This window comes from Peromyscus eremicus, chromosome X (assembly GCF_949786415.1).
Source record: "Peromyscus eremicus chromosome X, PerEre_H2_v1, whole genome shotgun sequence".
Classification (NCBI taxonomy): Eukaryota; Metazoa; Chordata; class Mammalia; order Rodentia; family Cricetidae; genus Peromyscus; species Peromyscus eremicus.
This window is the reverse complement of record NC_081439.1, coordinates 34016370-34042769: the sequence shown is the minus strand read 5'-3', so window position 1 is coordinate 34042769 and position 26400 is coordinate 34016370.

Below are 26400 nucleotides of genomic sequence, written 5' to 3'. Positions count from 1 at the left end.
TATAATGCACACTGCAATGTAAATGTTATACAAATAGTTGGTACCCTCAATTGTTTCATTTTATTGTTTAGGGAATCATGAGAACCAAGGCTTAGACAGCATTATTTACTGTGTGGTTTCCAATATCTACTGCTGCTGCAACTGTATGGCAAGAGCTCCAACACTCATCTGTCTAAGCATTGGTCGATAGAGGGAAGGTGACCTCCAGCAACCTCTGCATTTGGTTTTCCAAATGTGTTAGGAAATGTGTTATCTTTTGCCCCTGTATACAGAGAATAAATGCTTTAGTTGCAAACTGGGAAACATTTTTTTATCCTACATACCAGTGTTGAAACTAAGCATCATAATAATGAACTAAGTTAGAAATTGAAGGATTTCCCAAGAAGTTAGTAAGGCAACTCTTTAACCAGTATTTCTGTGCACAGACACCTCAGACACCCACTTTGCTATGATATCACAAAACTTTCAGTTAGCTATGACCCTCTAAGTCTTATGTATTTTTACTTGGGTAAAGCCCACTAATCCCAAAGGACAGTATGCTAAGTACAGGATTAAGCAAGTATGTTTTAGTACCTGTTGCCCACTAGGACAGTGAGAATTGTCAGTGGGCTGGAGTCATGTGGATATAGGAAAAGTAATAGGGGGTGATGCTAAATAATTATTTTCAATACTTTCTAAATTCATTCTCTTTACACCTACATCAACCCACAGTCCTTATGATTCTTAGGACACTGGGGTTAGTAGTTTTCTGTAATCTGGATAATTTTGTTAATAGAGAAGAATTTTTTTTTGCCAAATGGGGTTTAATATTTTTATTATTTTAGGAATCTTGGCTGTTAAAACAAGAATCACGAGTGGCTGAGGAGATGACTCAATGGGTAAAACACCATACAAGCATGAGGATCTTACAATGTGGACTCAAATACTCAGAATCCACATAGAAACTGAACGTGTAGCTTTAGCATCTGTAATCTCAGCATTCCTATGAAGAGATGGGAGGCAGAGATGGGAGATTCCCTGAAATTCATAGGTCGACTAGCCTGGTGTACACAGTAGCAAACATGACAGCCCATGTCAAACAAGGTATATGGTGAGGACCAACACCTAAGGTCATCCTCTGACCTGTACTCACATATGTTAATGCTGCATCTCATACACAAACATGACATAACACTCTCATACACACAAACACACTGCATATACATCCACAACCTCACTCACCCACATACACATATGAAATTGTAAACTAGGGATGCAGCTCAGAATACCTATTTTCTTTTTAATTTGTAAACAAACACTTAGAGGGGACAATTCTGATCACATAAGTACTATATGATGCTGTAGTGTTTTTTTTTCTCTTTGGAGGCCTGCCACCCAGCTCCCAAATAAATACACAGAGACTTATTCTTACTTATCAATGTCCAGCCTTAGCTTGGCTTGTTTCTAGCCAGCTTTTCTAACTTAAATTATCCCATTTCTCTTTAGCTACATTATGCCTCTGGGCTTTTTACCTTTCTTTATTCTATATTCTTTCTTTCCTTCTTACTCTGTGGCTGGCTGTGTGGCTGTGTGGCTGGACTCATGTCCTCTCCTATTTTTCTTGCTTCTCCCTCCTCTTTTTCCCCTAGAATTCTCCTCATATTTATTCTCTCTGACCACCAGCTCCACCTATTTTTCTCTCCTGCTTAGGTATTGACCATTGAGCTCTTTATTAGACCAATTGGGTATTTTAGACAGGCAAAGTAACACAGCTTTACAGAGTTAAACAAATGCAACATAAATGAATGCAACGCATCTTTATATCATTAAACAAATATTCCACAGCATAAATGAAAGTAACATCTCTTAAACTAATATTCTGCAACATGATGCAATATTTATGGACCCAAGGAATATTGTGAAGATACAGAGCAAGAGAAACACTGAAGTTCCCAACAGTATGCCTCATGAATGGCTTCCGTGTCTTTCATTTTCAGTTAGCGACAATGGAGGCTGCTGACCATTCCCCAGATAAGACACTCTGCAGCGCTTCAACTGAAAAATATAACTTGCAGGGAAAAAGCTTTACATAGTATGCCAGCAAAAATAAAACTCTCTTCCTGCTACAAATGTTATGTCTACTAATGATATGTTTGGGAAAGAAATAATTAGTGACTTTTGATATTCTTTATTTCCTATTGTCAGTGTACTCCCTCATTTTTATTTTACCCACTTTGAAAATTTGTTATTACTATTTTTACAGTTTCAAGGTCATTTGGAGAAGAGAAAGCAGTTCTTTTTTACAATCTGTAATTATAATAGCTTTCTCATGTTGAGTGTAATTGCATAATCCTACTTAAACAGCAGTAAACAGCCTCCTTACTAATGAGTTCAGGCCTGCTTTTGCAATTATTTTCTATTCTTTGATATTCTTAAAATATCCAAAAAAAGTTCTGTGGTCCTTCAAATAATCAATATTACAGAACCACTGTGCTTTTGGCATTGTTTTAGATAAAGCAGCAAAAGATAAATTCTCAGATCATTAACAGTATTCATGATTATCTGAGAGGTACATAAGATACTTTGGTAGAGCTTTGGGTCATAGTTCTTCATGGAACACAGATGGGCTGGTTAGTTTTATGTCAACTTGACACAAGCTAGAGTTATCAGAGAGGTAGGCGCCTCAATTGAGAAGATGCCTTCCTAAAATCTGGCTATATGCAAGGCTGTATAGCATTTTCTTAATTAGTGATTGGTGGGGGAGGGCCCAGCCCTTTATGGGTGGTGCGATCCCTGGGCTCTTGGTCCTGGGTTCTATAAGAAAGCAGGCTGAGCAAGCCATGGAGAGTAAGCCAGTAAGCAGTACCCTTCCATGATTGCTGCACCAGCTCCTACCTCTGGGTTCCTGCCTTGTTTGAGTTCTTGTCCTGACTTCCTTCAGTGAACTGTGATTCAAGACATGTGAGCCAAATAAACCCTTTCCTCTCCAAGTTGCTTTGGTCATGGTGTTTCATCATAGCAATAGTCACCCTAGCTAGGGCACCAGACATTCTTAATAAAATATAAGCGTTGACTTTGATGAGTGGGAGTCCATGTTTCATCCCAGGTGGTATTAGGATTTTTCCCTCTCTCTCTTTTTTCCTTTCCTCCACTTTCCCTCATTCCTCTCTGCTCCTTCTTTCCTCCCTCCCTCCTGCTTTCTTCTTCTTTTATCCTTTCTTCCTTTTCTTCTTTCTTCCTGTTCATCCTTCCTCCTTTCCGCTGATTCCTTCCTCTTTCCTTCTTTTTTCCTTTTTTCCCTCCCAATCTTTCTCCTACCTTCCACTCTTTTCAATATCTTCCTTTCTCCTTTATTTTCTCCTTCTTCTCTCTCCTCCCATCCCCTCTCCTTTTCTCCTTTCCCCTGCCTTCTTGTCTCCCTTCTTTTCGTTCTCAGTGCTGGGGATGAAATACAAGGCCTTGTGCATGTTAAGTAAGTTCTCCGCCATTGAGCTACATCTGTAGCTCCTGATTATTATTATTATTATTATTATTATTATTATTATTATTATTTACCAAAGTTCTTAAATAATAAGGAATAGTAGTCCATCAGGTATTACTAAATTTCCTGCCCCTAAATTAATATTGCTGAATGAATATCAAATATGACACATCTTATTTTTGAAAAGACCCCTTAAAGGGACTCACAGAAAAAAATTAACACATGGTTATGTTTATTGCAGATGCTTTAAAGCATTTGAAAAGAAACACAGTGGTACAGGCATGATCCTGAAACTTCTATTACTTCTCCCTTCCAGAGCTGATCAATACTAACCAAATGATCCATCTCAGACTTTCACTGCCTATGCATTTTTCTAAAATTAAAAACTCCTACAAATAGTTTATTTTTAGCAAATATTTGACAACTTGTTTCTCATTTCTATTCAGCCTAATGCATTCTAGGAACTCTTGGTTTTGATGGGCCCCATGACAGTGTCTTTCATAATGTATCATTTATTTAGTTCCCTAATGCTGGCTATTGGAGCTTCCTTTTAAAAATTTGTTATAACAAACAATGCTATAGCAAACTTTTACATGTTTCATTCTTTGTGGACATAGAAATTTCTCTCGAAGTAGAATTTCTGTGTTGTAGACTACATTCATCTTGAGTTCAATAGACTTTGCAAAATCATGTCCAAAGAGATTATAGCAATTCTCCTTCTAGTTACTCATGCATGTGGTTCCAATTTTTCTACATTGTGTGCTTTTCATGGTTTTGCCAGTCTGATTTGTGTGGAATCATACCTTCCCTACTTTTATTTCTTTATGATTTTCATGATGTTTCCAGGTCTGTGTCAATGCCAGATATCCTTTTCAGTGTTATTAGTGATAACGTAAATAAATGGCATGCCTAAATAGGGAGTGTTATTAGTTACTTCCTGTGGCAGTGACACTGAAATAATCCACTCCAGAAAGTTACAGACCATCACACTCATTAAGCCAATAAAATTACAAGAGTCCTTTATTCTGGGTGGGTGACCAAGGGTGGGCTAGTTCCTCAGAAAGACTCTTAGTTCCTAAGCTCAGGGGTACAGTGCTTTTAAAAGCAAAACCCACAATTGTATTAATCTTAGATGAGGGTCAGAGTAAACTTGCAATATCTGTTTTGACAGAGCACATTAGTTGTTTCAGACACAACATGACAATTAATTTTGATTCATAATTCTATCAGTTAATGTTTAGTTTGCACAAACGTTAGTTGTTTGCGTTAATATATATGGACTATGGTCAGGGTCACAGACAATGTCAAATATGTTGCCATGGTGGAAGTGGCTGTTGTGGGAGTAGAGAGCTGAGAATCATCTAAGGCAGTGGTTCTCAACCTTCCTAATGCTGTAACCATTTAAATACAGTTCCTCATGTTGTGGTGACCCCCCATCCCAAAATTATTTTCATTGCTACTTCATAACTGTAATTTTGTTACTGTTAGGAATCGTAGTATAAATATCTGATATGTGGCCCCTGTGAAAGGGTTGTTTTATCCCCCCCCAAGGGTCATGGCCCACAGGTTGAGAACAATGGTAAGCAAACACAAAATGGAATCAGGACAAGATGGCATTACCTTAGTCACTTCAACACAATACTCTGACACAAGTGACTATGAAGGAAAGGCTTTATTTGGACTTTTAGTTCCAGGGGATCGTTCCATCGTGGTCAGGAAGATATGGCAGCAGGAAGGGAAGGATTGGCATCTGGAACAGAAAAGAAACTAGAGAACAGCCAGGCTATCAGACCTCAAGACCCATCCCTAGTGATATACTTCCTCCACCAAGGCTCTACCTCCTACAGGTTCTGCAACCCTGCCAAACAGTGCAACCACCTGCAGACTAAGTGTTCAAACACAGGATCCTGTTACAATAGAGAATGAAGTATGGAGGTGTGTTTGCCTTCTTGATGCACACTAACCATCCCTCCAGGAATTGGACATGTCATGTCGTGAAGCAGAGAGACAGCCTGAAGAATAAGTTACTATGGCAAGCCTTTTCCAGAGGGTTTACAAAACAGATACCCGATCATCCAGTGGCACATTAAGAGCAACAGGCATTGCTGAGGAGATGGTTTAGTCAATAATGTGCTTGCCTTTCAAGCATAAGGACTCAATTTCAATTCCCAGAACACATATACAAAAGCCAGGCATAGTAATACACGTTTGTATTCCCAATATTGGGCAAAAAGTGACAGGTGGATCCCTGGGATCCACTGGCCAGTTAGGTTAGTTTAATCAGCAAACCTCAAGTTTAGTGAGAGACCTTGTTTGTAAAAAATAAGGTTCATGGCCAGAGAAACAATACCTGAGATTGACCTCTGCATGTACTCATGAACACGTACACCAACATGAACACACACACACACACCTACCCCACAGCACCCACACACTTCACACACAACAGAACAGGGAACTGATAGAGAGCCACAGGCTCATTGGTTCAAATTTGCTGAGCAAGATATCAGTTCAAAGCTTGAGAAAGCCCACGTGCTTTCTTTGTAAAATCCCACCCTCCACTAGGAAAACTAGATAGATAGTCAGCATTCCAGCATGGGAGAAGAACAACCGAGGTCCTAGCCCTGGCTCAGAAGCTATTGACAGTTAATGCTTGTTAGAGGAGGGAGAGGTAGTTTTTTTTAATGGGTATGGTCCCAAGTAGGTTGACTATTTTCAGACATAAGCAACAAATTGCCCTCCCTTCTCTCTCTCTCTCTCTCTCTCTCTCTCTCTCTCTCTCTCTCTCTCTCTCTCTCTCTCGGTGTGTGTGTGTGTGTGTGTGTGTGTGTGTGTGTGTGTAAGGGAGAAAGAGGTGAAGGATATTTTGTATGAGTTTTTATTGAACTGGAGTGATGGTGTTCCTTACAGGTATAAGCAGTAGTGGTGCTTATTGAGCAAAAACAAAGCATACTATAATTTGTGACATTAATAATTACTAAATATCACACCCAGAAAGTGGACATTCAAAAGGCACTAATTGTGCCTTGCAGGGTGCTATAACAGAAGACTCACTTCCTTAAAAAACAAAAACAAAAAACAAAACAAAACAAAACAAAATTGAGGTCCTTAAAGGACAGTCCCAGGGAAAAGAAGATACAATTACTGGGTTGGAAGGAACCTTATAGCTCTTCCCCAAGCAGGCTTCTTTATTGACTTACAGTCAGCAGCGGGGTTGGGGGATACAGCTCAGTGGATACTATAAAGAAATTGCTGGTCTTCCCATGCCTAGAAAGACATGTATATATCAGCCAGTGGCAGAACCTGCTCATCAGCTTAAAATGCTCCTTATCCCTTCTTCCAGCTGATATCTATCTTTCTAGGAGAGCTCCTCAGAGTCCGTCCTGGGTTGCCAGAGAATACTAATTGTCAAACAAGTCATGGTTAGAAATGGAAAGTCTCTTGATGGCATCAATAAAAATAGATTGCATGAAATCTACACAGATTAAATTTTAAAGAGGATATGATCTAAAAAAAAATAAACAAGTATTTGGGATGAAACCTCACAAGTTGCTTCAGCACTTGTCAACATATAGCAGTGGCAAAATGCCAGTCATCCAGATCCTGTGACTCAGTTCTTACTTTACAGAGATGAATGAATAGGAAGGAAGAGCCCTTGGAAGCTATTCAGAGCCATAGGATAACAGCCCTGCTTCTGGGTTATTTATTTCAAATCTTCTTCCCAGTGCAGTTCTCATGCACAAAATATCCTCAGATGAATGGGAACTGTTTTCAACTTTTGGCATGCTAGTATCTGAGAACCATTATATTTTGTGTCTATGGGATTCCTTACTGGCTGATGATTACAAAACAACACTCTACCTCTTAAGGAAGTAAGACCGACTTATAAAAAGATTCAACTTTTTATGTTCATACAAAGAGATTAGGGCTGCTCTCAACCTGATCAGAAAAGCTGCTTTTTGCTGCAGGAGGTGGTTATTGCAAAGACTTCTAACTGGTGGAAGTGTTGAGATGAAGTGGCTGCTGAGTGCTCAGTCCTATATGGAACATCTGTATCATCCGTTCAAGGCTCAGGGAATATCACAGAAAAGGGAACAGAAAGAACATAGATGCCCAAGGATGGGGAGGAATGCTGTGAAGTGTTGTCTCCTTGACATTATATGATTTTTGTACTCATGAGTTAATAGTAGCCATGGCAAACTCAGCTGAGGCTACCAGGCTGGGCTGACTTCCCAGGGGAGACACTGCCTTGGAGGAGGTGGGAATGGGGGGTGGATTGGGGGGAGGGTGGGGGGTAGGAGGAGGGAGGACGGGGGAATCCGTGTCTGATATGTGAAATTAAGTTAATTATAAAATAAAAATACATATAAAAATAGTAGCCATGGCTACCTGCACAAGACCTGGCTAAAATCAAGCAGTCAACATTTCACCATGAATAGGGGAGGACACATCAGGCCCAGCCTAGCTAAGGGACTTTTGACTGTTGATGGCTTTCGGAGGATGGATAGTTTTTTCTTCAGGGGTATAACTACTGGTTAGTTGCCTATACTTCAGTAAATAGTTCACCACTAATGCTCATGCAAGTAATCCTCACTAAACTCAGTCGGTCACAAAGAGAGACATGAAAGTGGGCAGCAGGGAGCTTCTTGGGAGAGGAAGGGTTTCTGAGGAAGTGAGATGAGATAAAGGAGAGTAATAGGGAATAAATATGATCAAAATATATATGTGGAATTTTTAGATAACAAAAAGATAAAAAAGACAAACTTTCCAAAACTTGAAAATGATTTTCCTTAAATTTATATATATATATATATATATATATATATATATATATATATATATGAATTATCTATAATTATATACAAGATTTTTAAAACATTTTTATTTTACATCCTGACTACAGCTCTCCCCGACCTTATCTCCTCCCATTCCTCTCCGCCCCACCTGCCCTTTGCTCCCCAACCCACTCCTCCATTTCTGTTCAGAAAAGGGCAGGTCTCTGATGGATATCAACAAAACATGGCATATCAAGTTGCAGGAAGACTAAGCACCTCCCCTTGTATTAAGGCTGGGCAAGATGACTCAGTATGAGGAGTAGGGTCCAAGAGTCAGTAAAGGAGTCAGAGATAACCCGTTTTCGCTGTTAGGATTCCCACAAGAGGACCAAGCTACACAACTGTAACATATATGCAGATGGCCTAGGTCAGTCCCATGCAGGCTCCCTGGTTGTCAGTTCAAACTCAATGAGCCCCTGTGAGCCTAGTTAGCTGATTCTGTGGGTTTTCTTGTGATGTTCTTGACTCCTCACCCATCTGGCTCACAAAATCCTCCCTTTCTTCTGCAGGATTCCCTGAGCTTGGCCTAATGTTTGGCTGTGGGTCTCTGCATCTCTTTCCATCAGTTGCTAGATGAAGCCTCTCTGATGACTACTGGGCTAGGAATCAATCTATGAATACAGCAGAACACGGTTAGGCATCATTACATTGATTTTTTTTCTCCAGTCATGTTTTGTTCTATCCAAGGTCTCTGGGCCATCCAGCCTCTAGGTCTTGGCACTTCAGGCATTATCATGGGTGGGCTCACTCTCATGGAATGGGTCTGAGGCTGGACCAATAATTGGTTGACCACACCCTCAATGTCTATACCACATTTACCCCAGCAATTCCCATAGGCAGTAAAGAATGTCAGTTGAAGGTTATGTGGCTGGGTTGCTGTCCCAATTTCTCCACTGGAAGTCTTGCCTGGTTACAAGAGAAGGCCAGTTCAGACTAGGTATCCACTATTTCTAGGAATCTTAGCAGGGGTCATTCTTGTAGATTCCTGGGAGTTTCCCTTGCAGGTTTCTACCTGACTGCAAAATGAGCCCCCCCCCTTTTCCAGTCATCTCTTTCAACTTCCCCTCCCAGGCCCCCAAACCTGATCTCTCATATTCCCATCCCAACCTGCTCACAGTCCACCCACAAAATCTCTTCTATTTCTCCTTCCCAGGAGATCCATGCATTTCCCCCCTTGAGCCATTCTTGTTACCTAGTCTCTCAGGGTCTGTGGACTGTAGCATGGTTATCCTTTACTTTGCAGCTAATATGCACTTATGAGTGAATGCATACCATAGTTGTCTTTCTGGGTCTGGGTTACCTTACTCAGGATGATTTTTTTTCTAGTTCCATCCATTTGCCTGCAAATTTCATGATGTCATTGTTTTTAACAGCTGAGTAATACTCTATTGTGTAAATGTATCACATTTTCTTCATCCATTCTTCAGTTGTGGGGGCATCCAGGTTGTTTCCAGGTTCTGGCTATTGTGAATAAAGCTGCTATGAACATAGTTGAGCAAGTGTCCTTATGGTATGATTGAGCATCCTTTGGGTATATGCCCAAGAGTGCTATAGCTGTTTCTTGAGGTAGAGTGACTGCCAATTTTCTGAGAAACTGCCATATTGATTTCCAAAGTGTCTATACAAGTTTGCACTCTCACTAGCAGTGGAGGAGTGTTCCCCTTGTTCCACACCAACATAAGCTGTTATTGGTATTTTTGATCTTAGACATTCTGACAGGTGTAAGATGGTATCTCATAGTCATTTTTATTTGCATTTCCCTAGTGGCTAAGGCTGATGTACATAAAGAAGTGTTTGTAAGCCACCTGAGATTCCTCTGTTGAGAATTCTATTTAGATATGTACCCCCCTTTTTAAACTGGATTATTTGGTTTTTTTGATGTCTAGTTTCTTGAGGTCTTTATATATTTTGGATATTAGCCATCTGTCAGATGTGGAATTAGAAAAAAATCTTTTCCCATTCTGTAGGCTGCTGTTTTGTCCTATTGACAATGTCCTTTGTCTTACAGAAGCTTTTCAGTTTCAGGAGGTCCCATTTATTAATTGTTGATCTTAGCATCTGCTGTATTGGTGTTCTGTTCAAGAAGTCTTCTCCTGTGCTGATACATTCAAGGCAATTTCTCTTCTATTAGGTTCAGGGTAACTGTTTTTATGTTGAGGTCTTTGATCTACTTGGACTTGAGTTTTGTGCATGGTGATAGATATGAATATTTGCATTCTTCTACATGTCTACATCCAGTTAGACCAGCACCATTTGTTAAAGGTGCTTTCTTTTTTCCATTGTATAATTTTGTCTTCTTTGGCAAAAAATCAGGTGTCCACAGGTATGTGGATTTATATCTGGGTCTTTGATTTGATTCCGTTGATCCACCTTTCTGTTTTTATGCCAATGCCATGTGGTTTTTATTACTATTGCTCTGTAGTAGAGCTTGAAATGAGGGATGGTGATACCTCTAGAAGTTCTTTTATTGTACAGGATTGTTTATATTTATGAGAAGTTTTTGCTCATCAATTACACCACATTATATTGTGGCATAGTTCTTCATCTTAGATTTGACTGTCCTGAGGGTTGCAGCTCCTATTTTCCCTTTCTTCCCCCTCAAACTTGTCAGATATCAAGCTGGTACCATATGAATTGTTAGAATGTCATTGGACCTTTGCTGTCTGAGGCACATGGGATTGTCATAGATAAGTTTAACATCCCTCCAAATGGATGGAAGGAAAGTTACTGTGTTGTCAGGATCTCAAGGACAGATACATTTTGGGAATTAGGTCTTCAGGAGCTGTGCCAAGATTCTTGGAACTGAAACATCAGTATTAATGAAGATTCAAAAGAATATGTGTGCTCCCAGGGTGGTGCACCTTACTATCACTGCACCCCTGGACAGCCACACAACAATATAATTTGTTCTGAACTGGCCCTTCTTCAGCAGTCAGAGCTTTAAAGACAGTGTGCCTGTCTTGGGAGATGATAAATGGTTCCCTTCTTATTTGTGAGGCGGGAAGCAGGCAGTTGCCCCAAGAATTTTTGCTAGGTTAAATGAAGAACAGGAAGAAAGCATGACTAAGCAACAGAGGGTTAGGATCTGTTGGAGGCTTCTTAAGTGCAGATGTAGGCTCAGAGAATGCACAGATGACGGATAATCTGTCTTTCACATCTCATCTGTGTGTGCAGTGGGGGAGGTGGGCCTTTTGTGTTCAAAATAAGAAATTTGTCACACAATTGTAGCCCTAAAAATAGGAATATGAAACTGTTGGCATCGCTAGAAAAAGTACAGCTCACAAGTTGCTTCTCAGACTAGCTTCAAAAGCACAATGATATATCTACTTTTGTATGGCTCTATTTTCAACAGTATAATAAGGAATCAGTGTTCTTCAGTCAGGAATCAAGAATGAGATTATGGCATTCTCTTCTCCAAGATGCTGGGTATTTATTATTTCATTTTATTTTTATGTACTTATTTAGTGTGTATGGTGCATGTACACATTTATATGGGTATGTATTAAGTGCATGGGTCAGCTGCACATACACATGCATGTACATGGATATGAAGGCTAGAGGTTGATATTTGGTATCCTCCTTGATTGATCAATTTACGCTTTCAGACAATATCTCTCACTGAACCTGCAATTTTCCAATTCAGCTAGCCTGGTTGGCCAGGAAGCCCCCTGGTTACCCTAGAGTATACCTCCCATATCTCTGATTACAGGCATGTGCTGCCATGCCTACCTTTTATGAGGATACTGGGAATCCAAACTCAGGTCCTCATGTGTTGTACATGGCAAGTATTTTAGTTAGTGGGCTATCCTCTCATCCCTAAATGCATGGTGTTTTTAAAGCTTTTAGAAGATTCCACCAGAAATTTTTATAGGTTTAGTATCTTTCACAATTCAATTTGGAGAAATCTAGATCGTATATTTTATCAAAATAAGTAATACTCATATGGACAGCCTCAAAATCTAAGCTTAGAGTTACATATAACTGAGCAATTGCACTCTAAGGAATTGACAGTGTGATCTAAACAGCTACCACTATGTTGCTATTCCTATTTGCCATATCAATAAGTGGAAATAACTCAACTGTCTAATGGTCCATGAACATATTAAAAAAGTCTGTACAGGTATGTGATAGGACATTCTGAGCAATGAACTTCTAATACATGATGCTGCATGAATGAGCTTTGAAAATACACATACCCAGTGAAATAATCTGGATAAATACTGTATATAACGAGGCTTTTACAAGGTACTTAGGGTAGCCAAATTCACAGAGAGAGACAGTAGAATGATGGAGGCCAGCCTGGGCTACATGAGTTTCTCTTTCAGTAAACACACACAAAAGAGATTAAAGACTCTTAGTAGAAATGTTTTGGAAATCTATAGTGATAACAGATACACAAATGTGTAAATTGTTTACTTAGAAATGGTTAAAATGATATATAGTTATGTACTAGTTAATGACATATCATTAGGTGATTTTTCTCATTGAATGAGCATCATAACTGCACCATCACAGTATGATATAAGCTTGTGGGACCTCCTCGATGGATTAAATCTGTCATTGATGGAAACATTGTTATGCATGACTATATATTTGTAGTATATATATCTCATAAGAATTTAAAAAGTCAAAATATTTATAAGGAAGAAAATGGTTCATAGTTTATCATGACTGGTCTGGTTTTGTTGTTTTTGTTGAATGTGGAAGACTCCATGTGTATGCAGATATTATTGCTTATGTGTACATGTGGAGGACAGAGGTTGGCTTTGGGGTCTTCCTTTATTGCTATCCATACATGTCTGTGTACTATGTATGTGCCTAGTACCTGTGGAGGCCAAAAGAGGGAATTTGGTTTCCTGGACTGGCATTGCAAACAAGTATAAGTTGCCACATGGGTGCTGGGAATTGTATCCGGCTCCTCTAGAAGAGCAGCCAGTGCTCTTAACCACTTAAGGCATCCCTTTAGCTCCACTCCACCTTCTTTTTCAACACAGAATCTCTTAGTGAAGCTAGAGTTCACTGGTTGGCTAGACTGGATATTCATTGAGCCTTAGGGATCAATTTTTCTCTGCTTTCCCAGTTATTGAGATTATAAGATCATGCCACCACGTCTGGTTTTTTTTTTTTTTTTTTTTTTTTTTTTTTTTTTTTTTTTTTTTTTTTTTTTTTTTACATGGATAGTGGGTATGTGAACTCAGGTCCTCATTCTTGCACAGCAAAGGCTGTACTCACTGAGCCTTTTCCTTGGCCCTGATTGTGCTTATTTTTTTTTAATCATAGAATTATAGTATAGGTAAGAAAATTGTTACAGATCACTATGCATATAAGGCCAAATTAGCGTCTTTCATTTTTGCTTGGCAACCAAGAGTAGACTAGTGCCTTAGAAAGATTCTTGGTGCTGAAGCTCAGGGCTACAGTATTTTTTAAAGGCAAAACCAACAATTACATCAATGTTAGATGAGGGTCAGAGTAATGTTGCAACACTTGTTTTGGCAGAACATAGTAGTTATTTCAGATACATTATGTCAATTTAGATGTATACTTTTTCAGTTATTTTAGTTTATGTTTAGTTTACATAGACTTAATTATTTGGGTTAATACATCTGGACCATGGTCAGGGTCATAGAAATCCCAAATGTGTTGCTAAGGTGAACACAGCTGTTGGGGATGATAGAGGGCTGAGAAGTGTGTAAGCAGACAGAAAATGGAGTTAGGACAAGATGGTGTTACCTTAGACATTTCAGTGCAATGCTTCTCTATAAAAGGGCTACAACTGAACTATTATCATATGTTATGGGTGTTGGGATGTTAAGGTGGCATCAGTATTATAGATGGAGTACCAGAGTACAGGAGGCAGAAATCTTGGTTGCTTTATTGAGTGAGTTGAGAATATCTCAAGCATCTACCTAGTCATCTGAAATCTCAAGGTGTGGGCTGTCAATAGTTCCTATGAGGCCTTTGAGGTGCTCTTCATTTGATCCTGGGTATTGCTGGCTACCTACATAGTGATGTGTAAGAATTTCACCATGCCCACTGTTGATTCTCCTCTCTCTCACTCTTCTACCAAGCCAATGTGGAGTCTTCCAGTGTTCCCCCCCTCTGTAACCTAGACCAAAAGACAGAAATTGGAGTTCTATGGATGTGGTCCCTGATTGTCAGACACCTAGAGAATCAGTGGCACAGGCAGTGGAACCAGGGGCAAGGAGGCAGAATCAAATCCACATAGACTCAGAAAGTCATCTACCTTTATGAAAATGCCATGTGAGCTGGGACACTGATGTCCTTTGTGTGGCTTTTACAATTTTTCGGTGGTTCACAGACATGCCATGCAGTGCTCCCTGCCTGAGCTGAGTCATGCCCTATTAGGACTCATGATTGCAATCCCAAGCATCAACTCACCACATGAACTCAGTGAGTGTTTATTATTCTTGTTGTTGAAAACTCTTTTTTTCTCTGTGTTCCATGGAATAAGCATTGCATGTTGTTCCTTTCTCTCTTTCTCTCTCTCTCTCTCTTTTTTTTTTTTTTTTTTTTTTTTGGTTTTTCGAGACAGGGTTTCTCTGTGTAGCTTTGCGCCTTTCCTGGAACTCACTTGGTAGCCCAGGTTGGCCTCGAACTCACAGAGATCCGCCTGGCTCTGCCTCCCGAGTGCTGGGATTAAAGGCGTGCGCCACCACCGCCCGGCCTTCTCTCTCTCTTTTTCCATCTCTCTCTCCTCTGTTTGTCTACTTCCTTCCTTCAATTTATTTTTATCATCTGTAATATGCATCTCCTTACTAATGAGGGTATGAGATCCCAATTTACCACTATTTAACTTTCCTAAAATCATAACTTCTATACTCTCTGGGTTTATTTATTTGTTTTGTATATGTGGGAGAGAATGAATGCATACCCCAGTGTGTGCATGGAAGTCAGACAAAAGCTTCCAGATGGGTCTTAGGTATTGAACCCAAGTTGTCAGGCTTTGTAGAAAGTACACTTACTAAGCCAGCTTTTAAAAATATTTTTAAAAGATTTATTCATTTTATTTTATGTGAGTTGTATTTTGTTTTCATGTATGTATGTGTACCACATGTGTGCCTGGTGCCCAAAAGAGGCACTGGATGCCCAAAAGAGGCACTGGAACTAGAGTTATAGACAGTTGTGAGCCACCATGTGGGTGCTGAGAACTGAAGCCAGGTCCTCTGCAAGATCAGCAAATGCTCTTAACCACTGAGCCATCAGCTACTAAGCCATCTTGTCAGCTCCTCTCTGAGTATAGGTTTGTAGTTTGAGGTTTTAGTCATACTTTTCTCTTAAAATTCACCCATTATTCGTTGTATGGACCTAACTGAACCTCTAATTGCATATGTGACTGTGTTGAGGATGCTTGCTTCATCTGCAGCTCCTTCAGTAATGTACCAAGGGGCTTTCTAGACCAATTGGGGGAGAATGGTGTGTGGTGCTTGAGATATTGCATAATGAAGACATTCATTACTGTATGTAGTATACAGCTTTAGTATCTCTTTGAACTTTGTCATATATTTTCACTAATGTAGTATCTTGTACATGTCGAATCTTGTCAGACCAATAGTTTCTTGGTTATTTTATTTGACAATAAAAATTCTGTATGTTGTGATATAAAACATATTTTGGAATATGTATATATTTTTGTATGGCTCAGTTGTGCTAATTAATGTACGTGTTACCTTGCATACTTTTACGGTAAGAATATAAAATTTACTCTTAGCTGTTTTCAAGAATATATATTTCTGTTAATATAGTTACTGTGTTGATTAATCCCTGGAATTTGTTCCTTCCATGTCATGGAAATTTAATTTTTTTGATTAACATCCTAACATCCTTTCAATCTTCTTCCTTAGAAATCACCATTTTATAATATGTTTCTATGAGTTCCACAGTAGTGACAATCAGCTCTGTCACTATGATGAAATAACCTGAGATCATCAATCTAAAAGGCAGAAACACTGATTTTTTTTTTGATGGTCTCAGAATGTTTGGTCTACAGCACTGGTTTTCAACCTGTTTACATTACAAGTCATAGCAGTAGCAAAATGACATAAAAAATAATTTTATGGTTGAGAGTCACAACATGAGGAACTGTATTAAAGCATTAGGAAAGTTGAGAGCCACTGGTTTATGGTCAGTTGACCCTATTGCTTTGGACCTATGGTGTACTAGAACATTATGGTGGGGAACACATGGTAGAGCAAACCTGCTTACCTCATGGTGACCAGGAAATGTAGAGTGAATGAGGAAATGGCCAGAGTTCCAATTTTCCCTCAAGGACACCCCTCCAATGACATAACTTCCTCCTAGTAGGACCACCTCTTAAAAAATCTACTATATCCCTGTAACATCATACTGGGGATCATGGTTGCATCATAAGGTTCATGGTCCTTTGTGGGACATTCATCATCAAAATTATAGCAATAACCAACAGCTTCACAGAGCCATTTGCTAGTTGCTCTTTCCTGAGTTCTCTGGGTGTTACTCTTTAAATTTTTCCTGGGTTAAATTTGACCAGATGGCTCAGTGACAGAGCAATGTTGGTTCACTGCGCTATTTATAGTATTCCGTAATTTTCATTAATTCAAATAAATTTGCATCAGGAAATTTTATGACCCCTTTGTGTCTTTTAGTCTCAAGATCAAGAAAACAATCTATCATATAGCATGAATTTCCATGCCATGTCCCACTAGGGCAGTGCATTTATAAAAGCCCGTGTCTCATAGTCAGTTGAGATCACTATCAATACCTCACTTGCCTCTGGGCTAGCCACCCAGCCTGTTAATCATAGAATTTTCTTACTTTCCTTTGATTACTCTCTCTGGCTTTCAAAATTTCCTTGTTTGACTGCTATATGAGAGAAAGGGCAAAATGAAGGGGGAAGAAAAGAAAACAGTATCAGGTGTGTGGTGGAGGGTGAATAAGTCACTTTCTGTGCAGAATTTAAAGGTAGCTAGAAAGGGACATCAAGAGGACATCAGGAATCTGGCTATGCAGTGTCTTCAGGCACTGAGTGAAAAGATCAGATATGTAAATGTGGCTCACCTGGCAGCATGCCTGTTTTAGTAAGCAGGGTTTAGCACAAGGAAGGATTGGAGGAGGGAGGTAAGAGACTTGCATTGGGCTAATGGAAAGAGAGCCTATGTTTATCTGAAAACCTGGAACTTTTCCATTCATTTCAACTTTTGAAATAGTGCGTCGCAATGCCTTTTTTTTTTTTTTTGGATGCGTTGCTCTTTTGCCGTCCGTCTCTTTGACTGCACAGCAGACTGTTTTCTCCTAGTTCTGATCTTGCAGTCAATGTTGCCAGTTAGAAAACAAAGAAGGGAGAGACAGAGACAGGAAGAGGGGATGGGGGAGTGAGGGAGAGGAAAAAAAGCACATTGAAAAGGAAAAAGATAAGGAGTAGATAGTTAGGGGGTAGGGGGAGAGTTAGGTGGCTAACTGGGCTTACTGCTCTTTCAGAGGGCTTGAGTTCAGCTCCTAGCACCTATGTCAAGTGGTTCACAGCTACCTTTCACCCTGGATCCAGGGGATCCAATGTCCTTTTCTGGATTCTGCAGGTACCTGCACTCTCATGCAACTTCCCTTCCATACATACATATGATTAAATATAAATACATATATATGTATATTTTTTTTTGTTTTTTTTCGAGACAGGGTTTCTCTGTGTAGCTTTGCGCCTTTCCTGGATCTCGCTCTGTAGACCAGGCTGGCCTCAAACTCACAGAGATCCGCCTGCCTCTGCCTCCCGAGTGCTGGGATTAAAGGCGTGCGCCACCACCACCTGGCTTAAATACATATTTTTTAAAAGAGTAGCTTTTGAAAAATTTGTGAAACTAGCATTGTTCATTTTTCCACATATATACACTTTATTGTGTGGTGAGGAGGGTGTGTTAGGAAGAATGCTGGAATTTCTTTTGGAAGCCTCTAACTTGGTGGTTCTCAACTAGTGGGTCAAGACCCTGGGGAGTCGAATGACCCTTCCACAGGGGTCACATATCAGATATCCTGCATACTAGATGATTACATTATGATTTGTAATAGTAGCAAAATTACATTTATGATTATGGTTGAGGTCACCATAACATACGGAACTATATTAAAGGGTCACAGCATTAGGAAAGTTGAGAACCATTGTTCTGACTGCTTTCAAGTTGGTGGTAACATTGGAAGTCAAACTGTGAATATTCTAACACATATTCCACATTATTGGCATGGACAAGTTGTAGGGTATGCAGACTATACCATAATAAAATGGTTACAAACAAAAAGCAGAAATAAAACAAACACAATATGCACCTTAGATGACACTAACATCTCTTTGAGGATGGATGGAAGCCATTGAGTATATTATAAATGCATTAAAAAATTAAGTAGCAGGGGGGATGGAGAGAGAGCTTAGAAGTTGAAAGCAATAGCTGTTCTTCCACAGGACCCAGGTTCAGTTCCCAGCAGCTAACTCCAGTTCCAGAAGACCTAACACCCTCTTCTGGTCTCTATGGACCCTGTACTCACATGGTGCAAAAAATACATTCAGGCAAATGCTCATATACATGCAATAGTTTTTTGAAATCTAAAAAAAAAAAAGAAAAGAAAAGGAAAAGAAAACAAAGGCACAAGCTCTAGATAGATTCTTCTCTGTCTACTCAGCTACTAGATCCTGAGGTGGGATTCTGATTCGGGTCTAGGATTTACAAGAGAAGGGCAATAGAAGCTCCAGTTTCCCCTCTAGCCTCTTCCCAGCAGTTATCCCCCAAGTAACTGGAAATGGACTCTCAAGAACATATTCCACTTGGCAGGGACTTGGTTAATCTGTGGGTTTAGGTGCCAATGAAGTGACCATAGGTCTGTAAAACCCGAGTTATAGCTTTCAGAGATAAGCTAAATGGAGTCAGATAGTGGTATCTGTGTCTTTTATTTCTGTCTGCTCAGGGAACTCAAGGAGAATGATCTGTGAAATAAATATTGTTGAATTAGTACCACACAATTGGACTATTCTGGCTCCCTTCTTCCATTAACTTATCTTTCTTTGGTTAAATATATATCACATTGTTCCTCCTAAATCAAGTGTATTTGAGCTGATCCATGCATTATAGGTATGAAGTACTGGCTATATTCTTGTGTGTGTGTGTGTGTGTGTGTGTGTGTGTGTGTGTGTGTGTGTGTGTATGTGTGTGTGTATGTGTGTACGAGCATGCACATTTCTGTATATGAATTCATGTGTGTAATTGCACATGTACATGTGAACATGTGAGTGTTTGTATCTGGAGGCCAGAACAGAACCTCAAGTGTGGTTTTTCAGATACCATTCACCTTGTCTTTTAATACAGGGTCTCTTATTCACATGGAAGTCAGTAAGTAGGCCTAGGCTGACTGGCCAAGGAGCCCCAGAAATCCACCTGCTTCTAAGATTTCAGGTATGTACCACCATGTCCAGCTTGTATGTGGATTCTGAGAGAGCAAAGTCAGGTCATACTTGCTAGCAAGCAGTTTACCAACTAAGTTATCTCCCCAACCTGCTTGTTATATTCTTTATGTTGATAACACCCTATAACTCCAAATTGTGACATAAAAAACAGTGAATACAAAAGTTAATTTGTCCACACAGTGGAGAACATACTGGAAGCTGCGTAGGAAGTTAATCATACTGTTGTCAAAAGATGAACCAATATTATCTTCTATATTTTCCATCAAAAAATCAAAGCCTGTAGTCTTCAAAAACACTTAACATGAATGTTTGATCCATCTTTTATTTCTGTGACACCAGAGATGGAACCCAGGGATTTGGGCATGCTAGATATCCATGTTTGCTTCTCTGCTGCTGTGATAAAAATCTGAGCAAAAGCCCCATACACATGGCCACTGGCAAAACTGATGGAAAAATTCCTCAATGGATATTCCTTCTTTCCAGGCATGTCTTGTTGAAAAAAATTAAGCATAGTAGACATCAGTCTACTGCTGAGCTACATTTCCGACTCCAAACAATGTTGATAGCAATCAAAAGATTTAAACAACCCAGATAGTCCCTAATGGGACAATGAATATGAAAAATGCTGCTGTTTCTGTATAATCATTAAGCATTCAGCATTAGAAATAAGCTATTCATATATGCAACAACTTGAATGAATCATAGAGACATTCTTGTATAACAGAGAAGCAGTTTCAAAGACTTGTATACTCTATGGATATTTGTACAACGTTTGTATCTTTGTTCTTACATTTGAAACATCAATTTTGGAATTCTTTTGAAAGGCCATGGAGAGCAGTATTATTCATTGTGTTAAAGTTCATTGTCTATCTATTTCTCCTCAGGATATTCAGAATTGTAATATCATGGGTGTTTTTGACTGACTATAATGGTAACAAATGCCAATCTTTTCTTTATAATCATACATAGTCAGTGTAATTTGGGAAACAATACAAGCATCAGCCTTGATTTTTTTTCCTGATAGCTTCACATCCTTGACAGAGCGTGACCTTGCCATCACTAAGGGACAGTTGTGCATCACTTTCAAGATAATATATAGTCTTTGTGGAAAAACTAAACACTTGTGATATTTCAAATGGATTCAGCGTGTTTCTTATGATTCTTTGCCCTGGCCTTTCATTCTCTCTAGGTACAAAAATAGAAGACAAAGTACTTACTTAGATTAAAAGCCCATTGCACACACAAATTCTAGGCAATTAGCAATAGACAGTTTATAGCCACAGGCATGAAATAGTAGGGAAGTCAAACAGTCGGGAGGCTCTGTCTCCTACCACTGTCATCTTCATGTGTATTCTCTTGATTAATACAACTTCTTGTCTGTGAGCACACTTCTCAGAGAAGACATAATGGGCTCGGAGAAGAACATGGATGTGTGTGTTAAACTCTCAGTAATTTACTCACAGGCAATACCTATCTGAAAAGAAATAGGAAGGAAGAAGAGAGAATAGCAGTTGGTTCTGACTGTAATAAAATCTGGCCTGGAGGGAAAGAGAAAGATGGTTGGATAGACACATCCTAGATGCCCAGCAACTCTCAGGAGATTCATCCAAACCATTGCAGTCTAAAAGGTCTGAAGTAGAAGTATATTGATATAACAATCCAATAAGAATGTCTGAAATGGTTTAGCAAGCCGGGGTCCTCAAGGCCCCGGCTGATGGGAAGATAGCCAGGGGCCCACTTGGCAGCGGGCATGTGGGCCTTATTATGATAAGGAAATATGTGGTGGAGAAATGGGAGAGATAGGGAAGCTAAATGGCTCATGCTCTGTGGAAAGACAGAGAAAGGAAGAAATCAAGACAGTGAGGAGTGGGCAGATGTTGGAGGTCTGCTTGCCACCAGGGTCCATGGTGATGTCCAGGCAGGGCTGTTGCCAAGGGCGATGTCTAGGTCCCTGGTCCTATAGGGTCTGTGTTGATGTCCATGGCTCCTGTTGCTATCGAGTGCCATGCTGATTCCAGTGGGCTGGGTTGCCTCCTGGTGCTGTGTTTGGGTCCACAAGACACATTGCCACTGGGGCCGTACCTATCTGGGTGGCTTTTGATGCCCGCTGGAGCCAAGGGGACAACCAGGCCTAGGCTGCTTCCAAGGACCATGTCTGGGTCTGTGGTCTTACGGCAGGAAAAGTCTATGTTGATGTCTATGTCCCATGGTGCCACCAAAGGCCACATGAAGCCTGGGGTCTAGGCTGCAACCTGTGGCCTTGTTGGTGTCCAGGGGCCATGCTGCTCCCAGAGCCATCCTGATCTGTGTGGGCAGACTTACCACTTGGAGCTAGGATGTTGATCAGGCTGAGTGGCTGCCTGAGGCCATGTCTGGGCCCTTGGCCCAGCTGTAGCTGGGATCTGTGTTGATATCTGTGGCCTGTGTCACCTCAGGAGGCCTTAGGAACCATGTGAGATGAAATCAGAGAGCCATGCTGAGCCGGCCCCGCCCTTTGCTAGCCCTGGGAAAGCTGGCTGTGCCTCTTGCTGGACACTACAACAAGTGAGGGTGAACTGACCCTGAGGGGAGCTGACTTCACACCCTCACCCAAGGCAGGTGACCCCAGTGGCCCTAACTGACTAGTTTGGCTACCACCCAGGTCTACATCTAGGCCTTGGGTTGACCCACCCTAGCATCTACCCCATGTAGCACCTGCTGGAACTCATGAAGGGACTGGTCCTGTGGAATGATACTGGCAAGATCTCCATGACTCAGAGCAGCCACAGGATATCCCAGAGGAGTTCTGGTGAGGATCCAGTGAGGATGGTGTACCAGAAACCTGAGGCCTTGAACCAGACCAATTACTCATTGCAGTGAACATTTGCTAGTCAAGCTGATGGGACAAAGGTGTATACTATATGACACATTAAAGCCTCCAATGTGATCAGGATGAATGAAGAGGTGTTGGAGAGGCGGGAAAGAAGGAAAAGTGAAGAGGTTTTTTTGGTTATTGTGGGTTTTGCTTTGTTTTTTTTTTGGGGGGGGAGGTTGTTTGTTTTTGCTTTTTTTTGTTTGCTTGCTTATTTTGTTTTGTTTTCTTTTGTGGGGTGGGGCATGGCAGGGATGCAGGGAGGATATAGGGGGACCAGGAGGTGAGCAGAATTGGGATGCATGGTGTGAAACTCTCAAAAGTCAATAAAAGTTAAATAAAAAATAACAAAAGTAAAGATAAACTCACCTCTAAAAAAAGTTTGTAAAGGCTTTGAGGAATCATACCAATAACTATTTGCCTAAAAAAATCCTATAATACACATAATTCTGCATAAATATACATAATAATTTTGATGAACTTTTCTCATCCAGGATGACAATGCTCCCTCCAAGATCCAAAGACCACCTAACAAAACCCCAACACCAGACATGAGCAGACTTATTTTGAGTTGTTGTCCAGGGCTGTCCAAGTGACTCCCAAAACATACAGCCTATTGGTGTTACCCTTTCCCAAAGATGGAAGGAAAATCCCTATTGCTGAAGACAACATACATTTCAGAAACAGGACCCAGAGACCCCTGAGCTAGAACTCACTTGAATGTCTCCTCCCTGAGGACTAGCATTCATTGAACCAGAAGACACCATGAAAGCTTCCAAAGTATGAGGGCAAACTATAGTCCTATGTAGCTAAGATGCCTATTAACCACATCAACAATAAATATGACATGATATTCCTAAGGGTACAGTAGTGGCATGCATACCTTGGCAGTAACCCTCTAATTGGACTTAAGACCCATGCAACAAGATGGAAAACATGTCTGGTACTGGGAACTCAATGCTAGTCATGGAGTTTAGAAGAGAATCTATAACCAACACTTTAGTAAACCAGCATAATCCCTAACAACAATCTAAACACTTGTTCTTATACCAGGAGATAAGTGTAGTCTTCACCCCTCATCAGTGAATCATTTCTTTGCAACAGAAAGAGTCCATTACGGAAACCCATGGCCAATCAAAATACAGAGTTCTAGAGCCCAATCCCAAAAGATACAAATACAAAACACTCCCACAACTAGGGCTTAGGGAACATTGCAGAAGAAGGGGCAGAGAGATTCTAAGATTAGGGAGTTTGTGATAAGATTATGTCTGCTAGTCACATCAGAAACTACACCTGTAAAGTTTCATGAATATGACTGCCCAAACATGAGCTGATGAAGGATGACACCAATAGACATGCCAAAGTGGACAAGGAAAAATCTATGAGGCCTCAGCCTTACACAAAGATCTGTAGGCAACTAAGGAATGCTGAGAGTGAGAGAAAAAGTCTTCCCCAGGGAAGATCACACCAATTGGTTATCCAATACCAAGTGATCAGCCCTGAAAACATACATTCCAGTAACATCATACAGACTGAGAGGTCTGTATTTTGGAATATATGTGTAATATATTATACATTATAATATTATATACAATTCATATATAGTGTGTGTAATAACAATTAATGAAAAAAGAGGCCATGAGTTTGAAGGAGAGCAAGGAAGGATATATGAGAGTGTTTGGAGGGAGGAAAGGGAAGAAGGAAATGACACAATCATATTATCATCTCAATTTAAAAGAAAAGTAAAGCAAAACAAAGCAAAAAGAAAGCAACCCGTGTCTCTCAGAATGAGTCCCTATTGGCATTGATATTGAATTTTATAACTCATATGAGCAGCTCATGAGAAGGCTCACTGTGGTGCAGCTTCAGGGATAAATTCTCAAGGTGAGGCACTTGGTCCGTTATGATCTCTGCAGTAGGAAGTTGGCCAGGTGTCTCTTCATGCTGTTTTATCATAGTATAGTGCCTGGCTGCTACTGGAGAGAGAGCAGAGCTACGGTGCAATATTAAATAGTGATATAACAAGGCTAAATTTCAGCTTAAGAAGGAGAGTCTGCAGCTCTGTGGGGGAATGAGTTAGAAGGAGAAGAGTCTGGAAATCATGGATGTCAATTAGAGGAGCTATTTTTAATTATTCAATGAAGAAATGCAAAGGAATACCCTTGTGTGTTTGACGTGGATGATGAAGCAGATATTGAAGGAGGCTGAAGTAATAGGTCAGTCAGGGAAGTGCTTGCTTCACAAGTATCAGGACTTAAGGTCCAGATATGAACCCATGTAAAGAAGTTGTTAGTAAGTAGGCTGGAAACAGCTCACATGGCCTCAACCCTATGCAAAGAACTATAGGCAACAGAGGAGAGCTGAGAGCAGTAGAAGTGGTCTTCCCTGGGGAACAGCACACCAATTGGTTGCCTAGTGCCAGTGAACCCTGATAATGTACATACAAGTAACATTATATAGACTGAGCAGGTTGTATTTAGGAAATTTTAGGTATATACATATGCGGATATGCATGCAATAACATTTAGTGAAATTGTTAGAGACCATGAATTTGAAGGAGAGGATGTAGGGGTATATGGGAGAGTTTGAAGGGAGTAAAGGGGAAGAAGAAATGTTGTAATTATATTTATCTTTAAAAAATGTTAGTGATTGCACATGCTTGTCATCCTAGAGCTGAGAAAGCAAAGGCAGGTAGATTGTTGTGGCTTCTTGGCCAGCCAGCCTAACACCAGGTCCCTGCCTCCATAAACAAGGTGAATGGCTCCTGGATTCTGAAGAATGACATTTGAAGTTGTCTTGTGGCCTGCACATGTACACACACACACACACACACACACACACACACACACACACACACAGAGAGAGAGAGAGAGAGAGAGAGAGAGAGAGAGAGAGAGAGAGAGAGAGAGAGAGAGACCAACTATATCCCATTAAACATATGTGGCTTGTGATACGCTGGAGTAGAGAAGTATACAAAGAAAGAGTGAATAGGGGTGACATTTCCTTCATAGGGAATAATGAGATAGGGAGTTGGCATCAGGAATTCATTGAAGGAGAAGGGTTGAAGAAATGCTTTGTTGGTTCTAGAGAGATGATATGGAGTGAGTTCCTGATAAAGGCATTCAGGAACATAATAAAATATAGTTGTTTGTTCAGAGAACACAAAGCTGAGAATAAAGTGCTGGTGGATAGATAGATAAATCTTGGGATGGCTGGATCCCATGTGATGATGATGATGATGATGATGATGATGATGATGGTGATGATGGTGATGATGGTGCAAGGTAGGGATTCCTAGAGAATTGTGACATGATAATCTGCTATGTGAAGTTACAATTTGGATTTGAATCAGAAGGTAGGGAAAAGTTGAACCATTATAGTTTTTGCAGGAGTGGAGCTCGGTGATTCTTTGCATTTAACAGTAGGGATGAGGTTAGTGGTCTCTATCATGTACATCAAATACCAGTGGAGCAGCTGTTACTGATGCTAGGTTTGAATGTATGTGTTCTTCTAAAATGTATATGCTGTAACTTAATTGCTAAGGTGATGATATTAGGAGGCTGGGCCTTGAGGGTGGGCAGATGGCTTGCCTTCAAAGCATGCAGATCTGAGCTCAAATCTCAGAACCCATGCAAGAGAAGCTGAGTATGGTGGTTTGTGCTTATAATTCTAACAGGAGGAAGATACAAACTGATTCTTAGAGGTCACTGGCCAGCTAGCTAGCTCTGTGTGGCAAAGTTCCAGGCTCTGCAGTACATGTAGCAAAGAACATTTTGTGCAGTTCTTTCCTTTTGTCCTAATTGTCCTGAAGTGA